This window comes from Epargyreus clarus, unplaced genomic scaffold (genome assembly GCF_041222505.1).
Source record: "Epargyreus clarus isolate Ecla_fem2 unplaced genomic scaffold, WU_Ecla_fem_2.2 ptg000006l, whole genome shotgun sequence".
NCBI classification, from domain to species: Eukaryota; Metazoa; Arthropoda; class Insecta; order Lepidoptera; family Hesperiidae; genus Epargyreus; species Epargyreus clarus.
In genome coordinates this window covers 5605612-5625248 of record NW_027332214.1, presented here as the reverse complement: position 1 = coordinate 5625248, position 19637 = coordinate 5605612, and the positions used below count along the sequence as shown (strand labels likewise).

The 19637-nt window shown below is 35.6% G+C and overlaps 1 protein-coding gene across 1 annotated transcript in view; it reads left to right on the top strand.

Annotated features, from left to right (window-relative positions):
- Positions 1-19449: 19449 nt before the first annotated feature.
- Positions 19450-19637, top strand: part of LOC140742554 (uncharacterized) — an 80192-nt gene continuing 80004 nt past the window's right edge. Inside the window, exon 1 of the mRNA XM_073073456.1 lies at positions 19450-19604. The gene's annotated coding sequence lies outside the window, so the exon portion shown is untranslated. The remainder of the gene's footprint in view (positions 19605-19637) is intronic.

Genomic DNA, 19637 nt, shown 5'->3' with positions numbered 1-19637 from the left:
TCCCAAAAAAAGGAATTATAATTGAATTGAATTGAAAGTATTAGGCGAATAATAAATTAATCTCAATAAGATGAATGGATATCAGTCCCACTTGAAGTGTATACTTATCTTGGTGTCTTTGAACATTAAATAAGCACATAAAGCCTCGATGCAACGTCACCTCGTAGAACTCTACGAGCACGTACGGCGCACCGCAAGAACGTGCGAATACGCATCGCGCACCTCTGCGATGTGGAATTACGGAAGGGAATTGCTTTACCGCAATTGCATCCCAGTAATTTGCGTCACAGTTTCCTGCAAATTCTCATCGCATCGTTTCGCAGTGCGTTTTGATTCTTACAAGAAGTATTTTAAGGTAGTCCTAAAAATCCCTAAATACCTCTACATTTTCTTTCGAAATCTTAAAGTATCGTACAAAATAGATCGACAAATGTACACAGTTTTAACAAATAAGCTGCTAACCGTTACGTGAGTCAGTATAAACAGGGTACAAACGAGATCTATTTAAAACAGCGTCAGGCGTAACAGCTTTGCAGAACACCTAATCCGAACGAAACGATATAACCGGTTCAGGCTCGCTAATGACATGTAAACATACGCCGTTTTCACTGTAATATGGTCGTTTTCAATTTTATTCGATAACCGTTACGCTACCGTTATTTGGTTTTCATATCGATATGGTGATAACCGATTCTAAGTTAATAGTTTTATTTGCAATGGAACGCAAACGCATTTGTTTTGAAATCTATTTTCGAAGACAGTCACTTAACCGAGCAGCTTTGTTTTCTTGTAGATTTTACAAGCAAAACTTCTTTAATCCGTTAAGTCAGTACGTTTTACTGGAAACTATCGCAAACGCATCGTTAAGATACGTTTTAACGAATAAACTACTAACCGTTACATGAGTTAGTATAAACAGGGTACAAACGAGATCTATTTAAAACAGCTTCAGGCGTAACAGCTTTGCAGAATACCTGTTTCGAATGAAACGTACACTCACAGGCTCGCTAATGACAAGTAAACACACCGTTTTTACATGGTTGTTTTCAGTTTATTCGAAAACGGTTACGTGACCGATATTTGGTTATATCGATACGGTTAAATTTACGGTGTTATGTTTGTTCTGAATTATTTTCTTACATCCATATTAGAAGCACTGTTTGTTATCGATATGAAGTTGCTGGTTTTCATTGCAAAGATAGCAAACATACTCTTTTCAAAAAAAGGTTACGAAACCGATATTTCGGTTTTAAGTGTATAGGTACGGAAAATACTAGATATTAGAACCACAACAGATTAATGTTGATAGTTTTCGTTGGAAATGCATTCGTTTTGTCACGCTTTCAATTTTAGTTGCTTCGTGTAATTCTCATCTGTCATTTGTATTAATATGGTGTGACAGATAACGAAAAGGATTTTTGGTTACGATATCATATAAACCATGTCTGTTGTAAAAAGAGCAATCGCTCAATTGAAGTTTTATTCCAACATTAAACTAGAAACAAAACGACCATACCACAACGTGCAGTGAATACGTGAAACCACTTTCGTCGTAAATATACATATTGCAGTCTTACTAAAACAAGAGACCATTATATTTCAAAGCGTGTACCGTCTTGAACTGTAATGGTACGGCTACATTATTATGTGGAACTGTTGAGAAATGATGTAGTTTTATGTTTTTAATATAAGATGTCCATTTGGTCCTAATGCTCATTAGTGACAAGGAATCCACCTGTTAGCATTGGTATAAGTGATTTTAATAAATGCAATTCAATTGTAATCAAATAATATACATTACATATCCTACAGCTTTTATATACTTATGCTTTTTATGTTTTTTTTATGTAACACGTAAAAAAGGTGAAGGTGGGAGAACAATTTATGATTCTACTCCTGTGGCACCACCGCCACACGTATTTCTGACAAATGACACCGGTGTTAAGCGCTGCTGTGTTCCGATTTTGAAGGTTGAGGTAAGGAGTACATACTTGAAGTGTTCCAACTGGTCTGGGGCTAATTACAGATGTCCATGGATGGCAATAGCCACTTCCCAATAAGTGAACTTCCATATTATAAAATTCTTATCTTATCTTGCTTACGATATCTCTATTCTATGTCGAAGTGAATATCGATCTCTAATCAACTTTAAATACAACATCAGATGAGTGGCTACTCTTGAGAACAAAGTTGGAATATCTCATAATACTCTTTTCATTCACAATATTGTAACGGGAATATTCCTATCCTATAGATAACAAGTTCAATATATAATTTATGTGCATAAATAATGTTTATGCGTTTAAGTTATTTCAAAGTCACTATTTACAAACTAAACTTACGCTTTAGTATAACTATTACCGTAAATCACACGTCCTAAATGCACTTAAGCCTACCGTCTTACGTCTGAATTCAGTGTGTTCCCATTATAGTACGACATTATACTATTATGCCTCATATCTTTGTACCTAAGTTCTTATAACGTAATGGCTTGAAATTTCGGAAGGTGGTAGAACCCTTGGTGGTTCGACTCCGGCGGCACCACCGCCACACCTATTTCTGCCTTATAATAGCAGTGTTAGGCGCTGCTGTGTTCCGTTTTGAAGGGTGTGGTAAGGGACAGATACTTTTCCTCAGGAGTAGCGGCGCATCTGTGGCCGACCTCAGGTAGGAATATCTAATCCTATCTGGGGTTGATTACAGATGTCCATGGGCGGCGGTTGCCACTTTCCATCAGGTGGACTGCATGCTCGTCTGCTACTCCTATATTATAAAAAAAAACTTCAATGGCGAAGAAAAATACCGTGATGAAACTTACCTGAGAATTTTCTAAAAATAAAGAAGTTTACAAGTGTGTGGGAAATTCATCAATGGGCAATTGGCCAGTGTGGAGCATTATGGTCTAAATCCACTATGAGTGGGATTTAGATCCTAGAAGTTAGTAATAATGGGTTGATAATAATGATGAGTGTCAAAGTAAAGAATTGATCAAGGATATATTTAAATATACCTAATATGGAATACGAAATGGTTATGTGTGTGACTTGTACGTATGTATATTTATAAAACTAAAGGGTAGTAGCACCAGGTGTCCACCCCTTGATTTCATCAGTCGTGTGATTTTATTATCCCTTCGTTAAATGTATCCACGTTTCTATGTATTGATATATCGATATCGATCCAGAGAGCTGCAATATATTTCAAGATTCTTAGAAATAATATTTTTTTCGATTTATTTACTTCTAAAGCGCATATTAGTAAAGTATTTTAGGGCGATAATATTTGAGAATATGACAAAGGTTTTTTTATTATATACTTATACTCAAGGTGGTAGAACCCTTTGTGGTTCGACTCCGGCGGCACCACCGCCACACCTATTTCTGCCTTATAATAGCAGTGTTAGGCGCTGCTGTGTTCCGTTTTGAAGGGTGTGGTAAGGGAGACATACTTTTCCGAGGCGTTCCAGCTTAGTCCTCAGGGGTAGCGGCGCATCTGTGGCCGACCTCAGGTAGGAATATCTAATCCTATCTGGGGTTGATTACAGATGTCTACGAGCGGCAGTAGCCACTTACCATCAGGTGGATTGCATGCTCGTCTGTTACTCCTATATTAAAAAAAAAGCTTTATGATATACCTACCGTATAATAATATAACGAATTTACATATATGTATAGTAGGTAAGATGACGAGTGTCATCCTCTTATCACAACCCCGTGTATTTGAAATTTGTGCCGAATTTTATCAAATTAGTACTCTGGTAGTTTTAATATATATTCGCAGAATCATTTTAAAAAGTCAGCATCAAATTATTTTTTATCTATTCAAAAATATATACTTATATATTTTCGTAGACTTCAGATTTATGACGAATGAATTTCCGAGTATGTATAACACTGTAACACATCCGAGTAATATTAAGTTATAAATATATTTTTAAGTTTAAGTCATGTAGGCTTAGACAGTGCTGGTTTTTTTTATTTTTTGTTTGTCTCTATATATATATATATATATATATTTATTCTGTAGCTCATCATGACACCTATTAATAAATAATAATTTCAACGACCAAGAAAAAACTAGTAAATATAAATCGTGAACTTAATAAGCTTTAGTTATTTCGCTGTTTGTATATCATAATAGTAATTTATATCAATATCTACTTAACAAAACGAAATCCTTATATTTAATATAAAATATAATATTTGCTCCCATTTCATATAACTCAATAATTCAGCTTCATATTTTATTTAAAACCCGCATGTCCTTAAAACGAACGCAAACAACTTCATAGGTTGTTTGAGCATTGAGAGGATTATATTTGCCCTTTTGAATTCAAATTTGATTTACAAATACCTCTATTGCCTACTTTACATAAAAATGTCAACCAGAATTAATTAAAAAAGTGAGTGGCATAATTAATTAAAACATTGAATAAAATTTTCGGTAAGTGCATATTATTATATCCTGAAATTTGACGAAGTTTCCTTTCATATTTCTATTTTTCAATTTACATGATTGATTCGAGTCCTAGGCACCTCTGATTCTTCAAAGTTACGTGAGTATTATAAATTATTTTTTACTGAAATAACGGTGAAGGTAAACATCGTGAAATATACACACCTAAGAGTATAAGAGTTATAAAGGTTTTAAAGGTGTGGAGATTCCACCATTTGTCGAATGTTTGCGCAGTGGACTGTGGCCTTAACCCTTTGAGACCCGTGCCCGTGGGACAAGAATTGACGACGTTTAAAAATAGCTTATAACACTTATATTAAAGCTTGTTTACGAAAATGTCTTTAATCTCATATTTAGCTCCAATTTTAAAATTTGTACCAAGTTGGCTTATATTTATTTTTAAAATCCCTCTCCCCTCCTGTTAATTAAGCCCCTGTTGTCTTCTTTTGTTTACCCACTCATTGATTAAAAACAAACCCACAGGTGGTCTGACGCAAAACACCCCTGCCTTAGCTATGAACTTATTAGATTTTTGGCATTTTATACAGATATTTATATTGTGTGTGTGTGTTGTATAATAGTATAATGTAGGCCACATACTGTGAGTGCGTGGCAGATTTTGTCCATACGCCGAATGCATAATTAAGGGGCCGTGTTTGTGAATTGTTTTGTTTTTGTGAATGCTTTATGAGGCTTATTATAAAAATGTTCACATTTAATGCATTATTTATTGAACCTAATAAATTATAGTCACATTATAGTCTCGTCTCTGTTTACTTTGTAATAACAGACTTGACTTCTTAACAATTTGATGTAAGATTTTCGTGATGTCACTTCTTATTTGATAACAGATGTCCTATAATAATAGGTGATTTGACAACAAACGTTCATATGTGGTAGTATTATATCTAGTGCAGTATATCATATATAGTGCGGTAAGAATCCCACATAACCTCGTGTCTCTCCCGCGGCATGGGGTACCGTTTGAAGGTTTCCCCCTCGTAAAAAAAGGTGGTAGTATCATTGTTTGCTAATTCTATAATAAAACACAACATCGTCTGAATATCGATAATCGTCATTTGTAAGTCAGCGTGACCCAGATTCAAACCCTTCGCAGATATTAAGGTATATCCACGAACTTAATATTTAATAGAGTTTGATTCTTACGGCTTCCTCATACGAGTACGAGTTAAGAGTTTTCCGTTCAGAAAACTTATTAGTATATTAATATTCTCATGTGGTTTCCTTTGCTTGGTACCGAGAAACGACTTACTTTACGGAAATAATTACTCAGTCAACATTTAGGTAAATTATGTATACCTTAATTTACGCTTAATATGTATACCTTTACTTATTAGAAGTAAATATTTACAAGATATTTCATACATGTTTTCATTAATATATTGCTTATTTCAATCTGCTAATTAACCTCAAAATAACATTTTAAAATAATTAAGTTGTTCGCGTGTATTAGTCGTATGTTTTAATTGAGAAAAACTTGTTATATTGACCTTTTTATGCAATTTTATCATCATCATCATCATCATCATCAAACCATTAACGGGACGGGTCTCCTATCATAATGAGAAGGATTAGGCCATAGTCCACCGCGCTGGCCAAGTGCGTATTGGTAGACTTCACATTAATTTGAGATTTTTTTTTATAAATCTCTCAGGTACTGCATACCTCCTCACGATGTTTTCTTTCACCGTTTAGCAAGTGATAATTATTTTCTAATACGCACATAACTTTGAAAAATGCAATTTTATAGTGAATAGCAGTTAAAGAATAATGAACGATGATGTAATTCTGACTTAAATAATTTGGTTTTTAAAGTCGGTTAAATTAAAATGTTTATCTATGTATTCGATCATTATAATTATTGATAATGGATAAATAGTACATACCTATATCGTTAATAAATTTATTTTCAATAGCTGAGCCCGCCATAAAAAGAAAGTGCTATATTTTATATGCTAACGGCCGTGCCGCTTTTTTTGGCTCGACTTGGCGGAGGCACTGCCGTGCCTCCTGATAGTTAATATAATATGATGGCTTTCTTCAGGTATTCTCCTAAAACAAGTAATTTACATGTTTTCTATATGCATAAGACTTAGAAAAATCCAATGTGATCCTTTGAAGTAAAACGTTTTACTTTTCAACACATACACGAAAACAATACATCTGTATGTATGATGTATTAGGATCGTAGGATGATATTTTCCTTACCGTAGGGTATATTAGCGTATTCACTTCATTATTTTCACTGATAAGCATGTTCATGTCTTAACCCAAAATAAGCCGCTGCCGGCCTTCTAGTTTGTCGGATTAAAGGATTTCGAAAACATGTAACGAGTACCGAAATGTAACGTAATGATACAGTATTAAGAAACGAAATAACAAGGGAATGGTAATACATTTTGTCCCCAATGCGGTAAGGGTAAAGGAAAAGTTACTATTGGAAGTATTATATTATAATGTTGTCATGAAAAACAAGGACAATGAAATATGTAAAAGTGGGAAATGGGCATAGAAATGAATGAAATTGTTAGTTTTTAACCGACTACAAAAAGGAGGTTACTCAATTCGACAGTATATATGGTTTTTTTATGTTCCGCGATTTTTCACGATGCCGCGACCGATCGACATGATTCAAACACCATTGTATGCGGCTACTTTCACAGGGGGTCAAAGGAACAGGAAATTTGAAAATGTTCGCTTGTTTTCGCGGAAACTTGGAAAAACCCGGTTTCATATAAACTTCAATAACTCGAGTATTTCTTAACCAATTTCAATTTTCTTTTTTTCATATGAAAGGGTGTTTAGTTGCAGTATTTTCCTACCTTAATATTAGTATGCTCTGATGATTGGAACTTTAAGTTATGGGGTGGAACTCATCATCAATACCCCTGCTTTTTACATATTATATTGTCGGTGCCCAATATGAGCAATATTGGACATGCTGTTTACGCCGTTATCAATCGAAATTTATTGAGCGCTGACTTAAGAACTATGTACTAGACCAACATTTATTTCAATTATTTTTTACTTTGTAGTGACATAAAAGTCGGTTGTATTTTTTTGTAAAAATTTTTTAAATAGTCAGTACTACTGACTATTTAAAATAGTCAGTACTACTGACTATTTAAATAGTCAGTACTACTGACTATTTAAATTATATTGTTAACTAACACAGTTAGCAGGCTGAAGTGGCAATGGCCCGGCCACATCGCTCGGAGGATCGATAACCGATAGGGAAGAAAGGTTCTCGAGTGGTGACCACGGGTAGGCAAAAGGTCAGGCCGCCCCCCGACCAGGTGGACCGATGAAGAAGACTGCGGGAAACCGCTGGCTTCAAAGTGCACGGGACAGGGTGGAGTGGCGCCAATTAGGGGAGGCCTATGTCTAGCAGTGGACTTTAAAAGGCTGATGGATGGATGGAGTATGTTAACTAACGTCCGTTATTAATAATCAGTCTATCCATTTTTGCCTATCAACGATTTGACGATTTCTGCCAGTCAGAATTGTCATCATCCTCTTACAGACATGTGCGGCAGCTTAGTCCTAAGGGGTAGTAATGCATGTGTGACCGGTTTCACGTACGACTGTACTCTCATTTGCGGTGAATTACAATGGCCGGTGTACAATCCGGTGGACTGCATGTTCGTTTGCTACTTCTATATTATAAGGTTTGTGGTTCCCTAAGAACCCTTTGTGGTTCGACTCCGGCGGCACCACCGCCACACTTATTTCTACTTAATAACAGCAGTATTAGGCGCTGCTGTGTTACGGTGTGAAGGGAGACAGACTTTTCCGAGGCGTTCCAGCTTAGTCCTCAGAGGTAGCGGCGCATCTGTGCCGACCTCAGGTAGAAATATCTAATCCTATCTGGGGTTGATTACAGATGTCCATGGGCGGCAGTAGCCACTTACCATCGGGTGGACTGCATTCTCGTTTGCTACTCCTATATTATAAAAAAGAAGGAAATCTATAACATGTAAAAAATTTGAACAATATATCTGGTTTTGTTTTTAGGTTGGACTATTCTGCTTGATTTTAGTGATGTGGCTTACAGCTACTAAACTGAGGTTTTTATCTTCGTTTCTAAAACAATTTTGAAAGCATTTCAAGCACTCAGATTAAAGTCATAATGAAGTAGGTAATCTGGACCAAACGACGTAGAAAACGACACCAATTTCATTTACAAAAAGCCACTCACAAATTTAATCATTACAATCTTTTAATGTTTCTTGGACGACAGAGAATTTTATAAGTGAGTCAAATGGGTCTTAATACACAGTTATGAACACTTGAAGATTTGGTTTGTTTGTCACAATAAATAATACAGTTTACAGTTACAATTTAATAAGATTTTATCCTGGGAAAAGCTACTTACTCGTATTTAATATTAGATTTTCTACACAATGACGCAATTACTTTACGATTTCATATTTTGACCATAAATTTAGATAGATAATATTTCATGTATTTTGTATTACGTTTTTATATTCACCTTATATGTTTTTGATGTCTAGAAAAAGTAAAGATAGGCTAGTGGTTAACTCTGCTTCTCAGTCGTTGAATCCGAAGTTCCAATCCCATGCAAGCATCTCTCATTTTTAAAGTTATGTACGTAATAAGAATACATTATTATATGCTGTGAGATGTATTCTGAGAGGATACGAAACTAACCAATTCACGCTTGGACAACGCACTAGCACTTAATTAAAAGATCAATGAATTATTAGTGGACTCACATTTCACTCTAAGAGGATACTCATGCCCAACAGAAGGACAGTATTGGGTTGAGGATGTAATATCAAGTTTTCGTATTAGATTAAGAGTTCTTAATATAGGTAGATAGCCTAGTGGTTAAGAAACTCGGCCTCTCGGTCGAGGGGTCCGAGGTTCATATCCCAGGAACTCCTCTGATTTTTCAAAGTTATGTGCGTATTATAAATTAATTATCACTTGCTAAACGGTGAAGGAAAACATCGTGAGGAAACCTGCATACCTGAGAGATTAAAAAAAATCTGAAAGGTATGTGAAGTCTACCAATACTCACTTGGCCAGCGCGGTGGACTATGGCCTAATCCTTCTCATTATGAGAGGAGACCCGTGTCCAGCAGTGGGACAGTAATGGGTTGATGATGAATATAGGTTCATCGGTTACTAAGATTTAGATTTGATTGACAGAAGCGCTAAAACGGTTTAGGCAATTTTAGAATATGAATTAAAAGATTAATTCGAAAACAGACCGACATTACAATGTAACTCATTTATTTAAAAGGTGTAAAAGTAAAAAATACAACTCCTACTTACTTAACGTGGTCCAAGTATGTTTTTTATATTTTCGTAGAATACTGGAACGGTCTGCTTTTCTATTGTTTTCCAGGCGTCTTTTGTCTAACTTGTATCTGGGCGCATGAGAAAGAGGCTGGATGGGAACAAAGTGAAATATTCAGGTAAATGCCTACGTCTTAATAACAGGAAACCTATTTGAGAATCTTATTGTAAGAAAGAAAATCTTATATAACTTAATTAGAAATGGTTAATCTTCTTTGTCGTTGTTAACTTTAATACTTTTTTTTTTTTTTGTTGACGAGGGGGAAACCTTCAAAAGGTACCCGACGCCATGGGAGGGACGCCGGGTTATGTGGGATTTTTACCGCACTAAAACCCCCCCGGTGGCCGTCCTCAGCGTTTGGTGGAGAACTCCGGGATCTCCAACGGAACACAACCGGAGAACTTTAATACCCTAGAAAGTCCATTAGAAGAATCCAAGCTGGACTTAGAGCATAGACTTCTGGTAGTAATACCTCTTAACTGTTAGTTTTGGTGATCACAATCAATGAATTTACCAGGAATATTCCGTGGCTTTCTCTTGGTTTTATGTCTTGTGAAAAGGTTTACGATCTCTGAAATATGTTATTTATGCCCGATCTACATGACAAACTGAAACGGTTTAATTATTTTTTCAGTGCTACTTCATTATATCATAGAAAAGCCTGCATAAGACATTGGATTTCACTGGTTTTGACGTTCGTATAGATATTGAAAATATAATAGATAGGTATATAACTATTTATAAGAAGAAGAGTTAGAGCAGAACGGAAACAATATTCAATCCAATGATTTCCATAAACTGAGGAAATGTCTATGTGTGCAAACAAATTGCATACGTTTTTGTGTGTATTATGAGACTGAAAATCGTTCAACTACAAATACAACCAAAAAAATATGAATAAAAATGTCCAAGAAATCGTGTCAATTAATACAAAAGTGAAGCACATGCTACAATATGAAGAACACTACACGTCTCAGATAAAAAAAAATGTGTCGTGTCACCCACTTCCACTTGCGGGCAGTGGGGCGGGCGCAGTTGGTCACACTCCAAAAAACCTCTCATTCGTAGATGAGGCTTTTCTGCCAATTATATTGCTTGGACTGCTCTTACTTTCTATACATATTATTGGTTTTTATTATCTGGTGAAGTGATTACCTGATGGTTGAAATTGGTGGTTAGTTAGGTTAGCAGTCGGAAGTTATATTTGTGTTAATGATGAAAAAACATGAACATTAATGCGCTTGTGGACATCTGTAACTGTATCTGTAACCAACTTCAGTTAGATTAAGGTTTTGCTTAAATTCCCTGCGAGCATTGCTAGTAAGCTGGACACCTATATCTCACTTCTTTATTACACCTTTGAAATTAGTATAAAACACATAACAAGGTATATCGAAAATAGGTATCATAGTGTTAGAAACACAAAGAGACTACTACTTTCACATTTTAATTAATATATACATTGCTGCCTGTAAGGAAGAAGTTGGAATGCTTTACGCATATGCCCTATCTCAACTACAACGGATGTTCCACTATGTTCCATTGTAGTCCACAAATCGAGGCAAAAGCTCAATAAACCACAACCGTGAGCACCGAGTGGAACGCACCCAGCACATTTTTCTCGGTGATATATGGTGAAAAAGTTCCGGATCTAGTATTGTTTAGTTACTCTTAACCGCTTAAGTTACAGTATATATCTGTAAGATGTGGTTGAAAGAACATGTCGAGAAACACAAGGCGTTCCAGCTTAGTTTTTCAAGTTAGTGAGTAATATTTTAAGGTGGTAAAATCTTTCGTTCTGATTCCCCCGAATCGCCCGATCCAGGGCAGGGGACTGATACAAGGCCTTCCAACTTAGTCCTTAGAAGTACTACTCCTTTTTTGGCCGACATCAGGCAAGGCTACAATCTTATCTGGGTTTAATTATATGGTCGTTCACCATCAGGTATTGAAGGTGGTAAAATTCGTTGTGATTCGACTCCGGCGGCACCTCCGCCACGCTTAATTAACTTTAATAACAGCAGTGTTAAGCACGACTGTGATTTTGTTCGAAGTGTGGTAAGGGAGACATTCTTTTCCGAGGCGTTCCAGCTTAGTCCTCAGTATAAAAAAGGTGAAATGCATACACGTTTGGTACTTTTATATTGCATAAAACTGCAAAACATACTCACCTATACTATAAACCTTTAGATACGATATTTATATTTCAAAGCTGGTCCGAGTATTCAATAGCCTTCGCTTAGTCGATACGGTATCGGAGAAAATCATTTTATAATGGCAGCTTTATGTAGTTTTTAGAAGAGTGGGTAAGGCAGCGATGCCTGAGTGATATTATACTATGACTACAATGGAAACATTGTGAAGCTTCAGTGAAAAATATGGCCATTTCGATTTGAGTAAATATTGCCGTTTTCTGTAATATTATTATTTTATACTATTTATATTATTATTAAGACATGATGCTATATCGTGTAGGTAAAGTTTTTGTTAAAGGTACTTTTTAAAATGTTTCTTTCGTAAAAAAAAAAAAAAAAAATTGAGAACTTGCTAGGATCTGATTGACTTGGAGTTTGAAATTTGTATTTCCTGAAACAATGTTCTGGCGCTTCTATGATACCGTATGGATAACAGCTGACTTACATATGAGCGTGTCTTAGTCCTCAGGACTCAGGAATGGCAACATATCTGAGATCATCTTCAGGTAGATCTCCTGTTCTATTTATGGAGTGAGTTACAGATGTCCATGGCCGGCAGTGACCAGATGGATCAGGTGGGCTCCATACTCATTTTCAACAAAGTTACAAATAAGTTAGATTCAACATTATTCTTAAAAACTTCAATGTACCTCATCTTATTTAACTATTTTAAAATTTTCTGTTCCACACATACTCAATTTCATTTATTTTTTTATGCCTAGTCAAAACTCGATTCCCAATCCCAAAATAGAGCCTTTGTCCAGTTGAATGGTTAGAATAAAACTTCAATTGAGCGATTACTCCTTTGTACTCAAAGCGTGTGTTACAGTGGAAACGGTGTTTACTTGTCATTAGCGACTTCTGTGTGTGGAACAGGTGTGTTCCCAAAGTTGTTACGCCGGAAGCTATTTTGAATTGTCTAATTTGTTTGCTGAAAGCCTTTATCGGCCGTAATGTGTAATTGCAGCATGAGATCATTACGGTTCCGTAAACAAAGTGTAGAACCGGAATCCTATTACTAAGCATGTGTTACCTGATGTTTTTATAATATAGAAGTAGCAGACGACCATGCAGTCCATCTGATGGTAAGTGGGTATTGACTTCCGTAATCAACCCCAGATAAAATTAGATTCCTACCTGAGATTGGCCACCGATGCGCCGCTCCCCCTCAGAATAAAGCTGGAATGCCTGGGAAAAGCATGTCTCCCCACCACACCACAACATACCAAAGCTTATTTAGCGACTGCTGTGTGTGTGCTGCCAAATTTTATATGTATATTCTGTAAGTCTGAGAATCAGCTACTGTCTATTTTTCATATCCCCACCTTACATTTTTTTATTTATATGGCAATACCACGTTTGTCGGGTCGGCTAGTAAACTATAGATTTATTTTCTTGTATTGTTGGTATGTTAACGCTATTCAATTTTGCAAGCTTTTTACGTTTATTTCACGTTTGAATATGCATGTAATTATCAAACATTCAAAAACTGGCCAGCTTTAAACCACGAGCTTAATTTCGTTAAATGACTCCTATTATGGCTCAAGTCGTCTTAGCTGCATTACACGGAATAAAGTGGCAGCCATTTTTAATTACTATTCATTACGTAGCTACTAAATATTTCCGGGTTTTAATATTCTTTAATTTAAAATGTAGCTCGTACGTACTATGTTATACTTTTAACTCTCCTCTCCTATCAGAATGAGAAGGATTAGGCCATAGTCTATATATCTAGTCCGCGCTGGCCAAGTGCGTGTTGGTAGACTTCGCATACCTTTGAATAAAAAAAAATTAAGGTTTTCTCAGTTGTATTCCTGTTCAAACCTGCATGTTTCCTCACGATGTTTTCCTTCACCGTTTTTGCAAGTGATAATTAATTTGTAATACGCACATAAATTTGGTAATCCAGAGGTGTATGCCTGGGATTTGAACCTCGGACCACTCGATCAAGAGTCCGAGTTTCTTAACCACTAGGCTATCACTGCTTCAGTATGCGTTAGTATAGGTTACGTGTTAGTATATTCATGTTAGTATATGAGTGAAATTAAAAATATATAAATAATGAATTTATAAATTTAGAAACAAGAATTGCATAGTTGGCAGAGCAAGCTAAAAAAGCCAAACACGAAAAGCTCAGTGTGAAAGCTGGCTCACAGCGCACCAACCTGCATCGATCACTATTTATTAAACTCGTTCCCGACTGCCTCATGGCGCACCTACGCCACCTACGGAGAATCGATTCCCGGCGCGAAATTTATTAGCTTCATATCGAGTATTTATCGACTATCTACCTCTGCTAGCTGACGGCCGAGCGAAATTACAGAATGTACCACCAGGTGCGCTTCACGAAGCACTCACATATTTTTGATATTATTATACGGTGTAATATATTAGCGTGATGATATTGGTTTCTTTACTACGAAAATATGTACATAGTACAACGTCTTTTGTTTGTCTGTTTAACGGTTTTTCTGCTTTCGCGGTTTTTATTATGAAATCTTTATAATTAATAAAATATTGATACCTATTTCACTTATGAAAATTGTAGTGATATTGAGGAAGTATTTGATATTGATTTTTTAGATGTGTTCAGTCCACCTTATGGTAAGTACGCCTATGGACGTGAGTAAGCAAATGCATTTAGAACGGTAGATCTACCTGAAGCCAACCATAGATGCCACCCCTGAGGACTAAAATGGTCGTTTCATATTTAACTTTATATTGTTTGCTGTTTCCTTCAGGCACATATAAAACTAAAACATAATATTCCACATATATTTTTATAAATTAAAATGATATTCGTAATTATACAATAAATAAACATTGAAAGATAATATTGAGAACTAGCTTATTTCGCGTTGGTTGCATTATTTGCACTGTAATAAATTACTAGTGTATTTGCATTGAGTTTTCAGTTAATTAATGATCCAATTGCAATCAAATAATATACATTATATATCCTATAACAGTTATATACTCATGTTATTTATGTAACACAATAAACATAAATCAAAATACATACAGAATCAAAATTGTACAAAGGTGTCATGAGGCGTAATGAGGAGACCACAATTTGAGGACGATCACAGCATTGCTTCCCATGAAAAGTTCTCAAAAAGGTATGCGTCTTATTAGTAGTTAGAACTGTGATAACTTCGTGGCCGTAAATGGTAAAATCCCGAGGTAAAAATACCTGAGGTAATAGTAATAAAGATGGAAAAATCTACGCGTGGTGGTCTATTGTTTAAACTCAATTTATCATCGATATACTACTAATAACGTCTTTATTAGTAGTATATCTGTGCAATTTATCCATTTATTTAACATTATCTCGCCCAATAGTGGACAAATAAGGATAGGGATATCGTTTAATTATTTCAAAAATGTTAAATAATATCAAAATGCTTCGTAGTTGTTGTTGTGTTTATACTCACCGAAATTTTAATTCCAACTTACATGAGAGCATGTTAAGTAAATGTTTTTCTCTTTGTCTATGTTCTATGTATTATCCATGGCATACATAACGGATGAGTGCAATAAATAGTCGATACGAGCCCGAGAACGCGCTCAACTTTGTTGATTTCCTCATGGTCCTATTGGTATCGTACGTTCAGCTTTAAATTGAAATAAACTTGGAAAATAAAAAGCTTCGATGTATTGACTCGTCTCTGGTTTTAAGTTTACCTCCGGTAAGGTTTATCTATATATTTTTTAAAATTATACGTGTTCTGGAATGTTGGGTAAAGGATGATATTGATTTTTTGCAATCCGATTTTTCGCATACCCACAGATAAAAATCGACACCACAAAGTTGGCTAGTAAATAGAGCAATTTTTGCAGAAAAAAACATTTTAGGTATTTATGAGTTTTGATATAATGTATAGCATTACTTTCGTTATGTTACGTGTTATACAAGTCATTTTGTAATAATTTTGTTTTGTAATCGTTTAATTTCTTCCATGTAATTATATACTTTGAAAGAAGCATTTTTTTAATACTTTCTTACATGCGTAAGTACAGCTTTTTCAGTTATGAATTTAACTGTTTATTACCCGCGTCTAATTTACATGAATGATTAATAATTAAATCAGATGTACAGTGTCTTATTCCTAAGTTATTAGTCTGCAGCTGTCACCAAGAAGCTCGACCAAGCGTGGTAACTTCAGGAAGTAGTAGCACTTTAGAGATTTACTGGTGAATGAAACGAACTGAAATGTTCGTATAATTGTTTAACAAATTGTTTGTAACAAAAAATTCTTATACTTATTAAATTATGTTGTAACAAGTGTGTTATCACGATGTTCTAGATTTGGCTTTGTACAGTTGCAAATAATAGATATTATGCAACATAAAAATATCCGGGTTTCAATCTCCGCTAAGCCAGATATCTATTTGGCGAATTTAGATGTTTGTTCTCCACTTGTCATATATCTGTCTATTTGTCAATTGTGTCTAGTCTAGATATAAGTGTTTTCAATGAATTTATGGAATCCACGTCAGAAGATATGCTAATGCATAAATATTTAAATCAAAAGGTACACTAAATGAATAGTTTTAAAAAATCTCACTGCTTATAAAATATTGCCTATATCACTCTCACAATTCAGACGAATCCAACGACGCCTCGAATATTTAAATCCGTCACGCCGTTTGGACCACGGGGCGTGCCAAATGTCACATACATACGTTTGAAAAACATTACTTTCCGCTGACGGGGAAATAAAGATAGCTAGAGGTTTAATCTAAAAACCGAGTAACTACTGGCTTTGTTTATTACGCTAGTATAAACTCGCAGTGACGCGTTATTGGAATGCGGTTGCTCGTCGTAAATTACATTACGCACAACGGGAGGTTAATGTTTGCTTTGTTGTTCAGGTGTATTGTTTCTCCGATACGATGGCTTATTTTGTTTACTAAATTTTATACTATTGAATTTTATTGACATTGTTAAATATTTTCTCTGTTTTGGTTTTCGCTCCAAACACTAAATTCGATGTTACATCTGTCAGTTATCAGTATCGACTATGTTACTCCCACAATTTAGGTAAATCCAACGACACCACAAATATTAAAATCCGTCAAACCGTTTGAGCAGTAAGTCGTGCTAAATAATGGTACATATGTACATATACTCGAAAATCATTACCTTTCGCAATCGCCTAAATGATAGATGGATAGAGGTTTAATCTAAAAATCACGTAAAAGACAGATAGATAGAATTTTAATCTAAAAACCCAGTGACTACTGGCTTTGTTTATTACATCAGTATAAACTCGCAGTGACGCGTTATTGGAATGCGGTTGCTCGTCGTAAATTTCATTACGCACTCTCGACGAGCGTTTATGTGTTAACGGGAGGTTAATGTTTGCTTTGTTGTTCAGGTGTATTGTTTCTCTGATGTGATGGCTTATTTTGTTTAGTAAATGGTTATGAAAGTTTGGAATTGTATTATGGCAGACTGTCTATTTATTATATTTACTCTTGTGAATATTGTTTAAACTTTTGTATATATTTCTTTTATTCTTTTCGCGTGTTATGATTTACAAAACATGTTTCCTACACTTACAACCCCACTAGGATCCCCCCTCCCCCCGTATTATTAGGACACACTACGTATTGTGGGTGGCCTGCACACACGCAAATAAGAATATAAAAAAAAACAAAATCAATAACAGAAATCTAGATTTAATATCTAGATATCTGTCTGGCCGGGGATCGAACCCTTTGAGCGACTGGCTTGGTGACCGCGTAAATATTATTTAGTTAGTCAGATGTTATTTTTCCACCCCAGATACAAAATTTGTTGCTACACTTGAGTACTAAGTTACAGTACCTACTCGTACAATAAGTATAATGAAGATTATGAAGAATTAATTGTGTCAATTACGAAATATGAAGTTTAAAATTAATAATTTCAAATCTTAACCTATTTAATATATACAACGATTTTTACCATTTTCTTGTCTTATTATAACGAAACATGTTATTTAATATCTGTATACTCGTATACAATCCGAAAATTATTTCCAATTTTATTTTGATTTTTAATTTCAGTGTAACTAATTTTAGCAATACGGCTTAAGCAACTACTTGTCTACACTAATATTATAAAGAGGAAAACTTTGTTTGTTTGTTTGGTTGTAATGAATAGGCTCAAAAACTAGTGGACCGATTTTAAAAATTCTTTCACCATTCGAAAGCTACATTATCCTCGAGTAACATAGGCTATATTTTATATGAAATATATTTGATAAATAGATTTTGAGGCGGTACAAAGTTTGCCGGGTCAGCTAGTTACAGATAAAACAAGTAACTTGATCACAACTTCCCTCAAGTTTAATCGTAGGAACGTGGCAAAGAGCAAGACAGAATAATTAGGCTTTCCATGAAGTCCTTTTTGTTTAAGGGAGCAAGTTTAATTTAGTGTCTCAAAGTTTGTTTGATATTTTAAGCGATGGGATTGGTGACATTTTTCAGTTGATTTACTTTTAAAATACGAAGTAGCCTATGAGCATGCAGTTCATAGTCTGTGGTAAGTCCTTATGGTAAGTGACCACTGCTGACCATTACCTGTTGTCAGTACCAGATATAATTAGGATTACCCGAAGTCACAACCATTAAATCTGTAATCAATACCAGATATAATTAGAGTTACCCGAAGTCACAAATGGGTGGCTACTCCCGAGAATTAAGTTGGAACTCTTAGTGTATGTGGTTTTCCCTTACTTTCCTTACTTACCTCGTTTCAAATCAGAACACGGTATGGTTTTCCTTTACTTCATCCCTTCAAATCAGACACGATAACGGTTAACACTGCTGTTGTAAGGCAGAAATAAGTGTGTAAGTGACGGTGGTGTCTCCGCAGTCGAACCACCAAGGTTTCCGAGACCATCAAGGTTTTCATATTTCAAAAATTTCCGCTTTTTATCTAAATATTCAACGGCAAACAACAAAGGCGTTAGTAAACCTACAAAATGATACCATATAGCCAAATAGATATTATGTGCCTATGATTTCTCAAATTATACGTGGAGATACATTTACATGGGTGGCGCGTGGGTGGAAATTGATAAAACTACTCGAGCGAAAAAATGATTCGCAAAATGCGAAACTCATAAATCGAAAAGAAATATTTCACGGTCCGGTATTCAGAGCGTTGCGTTCAACTATGGAACGAATAGTAGAAAGGTATAAAAGCTTCACCCTTTCTAAAAACACGTAAATAGAGGAACGGAGCGTTCGGTTCGAATGGCGGCAACGCACACACACACAGCACGTACTGGGCGCCTCTCACATACGAGAATAAACGATGTGAAATGGGAAAAAAGTTAAATATGTATGAGTGCGGGTAAATATATAAATCGGTATATAGAGGCGTTTATATAAAATAGGTAGGAGAGCGCGGGCGGTCGCTACGCTCGGCTCAGTCGCGCGGCATCCTCGCAGCATCCCTGCCGCGTCTCGGAGCCACGGGCTCGGATTGCGAACTGTGTTCAACTTTACAACTTTTTGGAACTTTAATGGCGGTTACCAACGGTGGCATTGTGATCTCGTGCGACCACTTCGGGGCGCTCTTTGGAATCTTTGGCGGAAGTTTCGTAAAGTTCGTAAGTAAACTTTTTGTACGTTTTATGTTTTAA